This window comes from Nannospalax galili, unplaced genomic scaffold, assembly GCF_000622305.1.
Source record: "Nannospalax galili isolate Female #2095 unplaced genomic scaffold, S.galili_v1.0 scaffold739, whole genome shotgun sequence".
Classification (NCBI taxonomy): domain Eukaryota; kingdom Metazoa; phylum Chordata; class Mammalia; order Rodentia; family Spalacidae; genus Nannospalax; species Nannospalax galili.
In genome coordinates, this window is record NW_008342028.1 from 442,727 (window position 1) to 445,244 (window position 2,518).

The following is a 2,518-nucleotide window of genomic DNA, read 5'->3' on the forward strand; positions in this document are numbered from 1 at the left end:
CTTCTATTCTATCAATTCTATTCCTTTAGAGAATGCTTATTAATACAGTACCACATGCAGAGGACAAGTCTTCTCCTCCCATCCCATCTCAATCATTTCAACTAAGATAATCCCCTACAGGTTTGCCCAGCCTGTTACCTAGGTTGCTCTAATTCTGCCTATTAACACCATCATGCAGCTCAAAGGTGGAAACTATTCAAATAGCTACTGATAAAAGAAGAGATAAATGTGATATGGTGAAACAATGAAATAGTATGCAACAACAAAAAATAGGTGGGATAGTGAGTATTAAAATTCTACAAAAGCAGAATTTACTAAAAGATCTAAGAGAAATTCTCTGTAACTCCTTATCAGAAGTAAAACAGAAAATATAATTTCCTGAATAGTAATGAAGATAATTTATTTCCATGAAAGAGCCAAAAGGCTTCTATTTTTTAAAATATTTCATTATTTTTAATTCTATGTGCATGAGTGTATTGCCTGTATGTGTGTAAGTGTACCTGTGTTGTGCAATGCCCACAGAGATCAAAAGAGGCTGTCAGAGTCCCCTGGAACTGGAGATTTTCTCTAGGCTTCAAAATTCCATGATGGAATGTTGACAGGAGGAAGTACTACAAAAGTTACAATAGTAGTGGGAACAGAATGGAGTACCCAGAAACAAACCCACACAGTTACAACCCACCACATTTTTAACAAATGTGCCAAAGCCATGCATGGAGAAAAAAAACCTGCTTCTACAAGTGATACTGGGAAAATAAATGAGCCAATGTGAAATGTACAAAACCCTCCACAGAGAAGCAGTCAGGAGTGGCTGCCAACTGGTTTCCAGCCATACCACACTACTTGTGCCAGGCTGGGATCAGGGACAGCTGGCAGGGAGGTGCTGTCCTTTCCTGGACAAGGGTACCCTAGGTAGTATGGTAAGCCCAAGAGAGTAGTGGGCTGCAGAGGTGTGATACAGAGCTAAGTACACTGAGTGCAGGAGGCACGTCTTCACTGACTGCTCTTGCTGTATGGCATGGGTGCCCAAAGCCGGAGATTCACCAATAGTTCCCCAAGTGACAAGCCTGAGAAGTATGTGGAAGGGATCACCACTGCCACTCTCTGAGCACGTGTCTTAGTTATGTGTCTTGTTGCTGTGACAAAACACCCACAAGTTATGGGAGAAAGGGTTTATTTTGGCTTACAATTTGGGGGAAGACTATCCATGGTGGAAATGTCATGGTGTTAGAAGGATGAGGCAGCTGGTTACACTGCATCCACGGTCAGGAAGCAGAGAGCACAGAGAGTGAGAAATCTGTTCAGCTTTCTCCTGACCCCTTCCCATGGGCAAGGAGCTACAACAGTTAAGGTGGGTATTTCCACTGCAATTAACCCGATCTAGATAATCCCCTACAGGCATGCCCAAAAGAGCAATTTAACCTAAAACTCTCACAGGCATTCCCTAAGGCTTGTCTTCTAGGTAATTCTAGATACTGTCAAGATGATGATACTGTCACAGGGAACAAATGTGCTCTATCTGGCACAAGTTTGCGAAAATGTGAGTATTCTCAGGCAAGAACTATAGGGCATCAGCTAAAAATAAAGATGAAAATAAAAAGCCAAGGAAAGCTGGGAAGAGAGCACACAAAATCAAAGCAAATTCTCCCTCAGAGTCTTGGTCACAGACAGCTCCCTCCAAGCAGCACAGCAAAGTTGTATTTGTGAGGTAGAGCTGAGGACAGGGATTCCTGCAGAAACTGGAGTCTCATCAGAAACTCCTCTCAACAGGAAGGAAACTACCTTCACCCACCAGCAGATTCGGCTGAAAAAAAAAAATGCCTAAGAAGTACTGACTAATCTTACATTTTATGTTTCACTTTTTATTTTTTTTGAATTTTTGTATTATTTTCGGTTTTGTGTTCATACTTTCATCCTTAAATTGTTTAGCTATTTTGTTTTGTTTTGTTTTAGCCTATATCTCACCGGAACAGGTTCTTATATTTGTCTGTTTTTCTGCACTTATTCCAAAATATTTTCTCTGTTGTTCCTATACCTACTGCACATGTACTTTCCCTGTCTTCCATTCTCGACCTTTTACATTTTTGCCATTCACTATTTAAACACTGGTTCTCTTGGCTCTAAAAATCAATAAGCTACATCATTCTCCTTCAGTAGTCCAGTACTGCAGTTTATGACTCTTAGCAAAGACACAAGTGATGTGTATAAGTTGTCTTCTACCTCAAGTGAACACCAGGACTGGTGCTAAATAACTGTCTGTTAATGCAGTCAGCTTCACACATAAATTTTACTGGGTAACAGAAACCCAAAGAGAGTTAACTAGAAAGGAAGAGTAACATAAAACACAGCAAGCGCTGCACTACTATCCTCAGGCCTCTTGGGGTAAGTCTACAGCGCAGCTCTCCGTGCTGGGACTCCCTAAGCCTCATTCACCCTTCCACCCCACCCCCACCCCCCTGCCTCCCCCCTGCCGTTCTATACTCTAGTTTTGACCCTGTGCCATTCCTAGTCTTGGGGC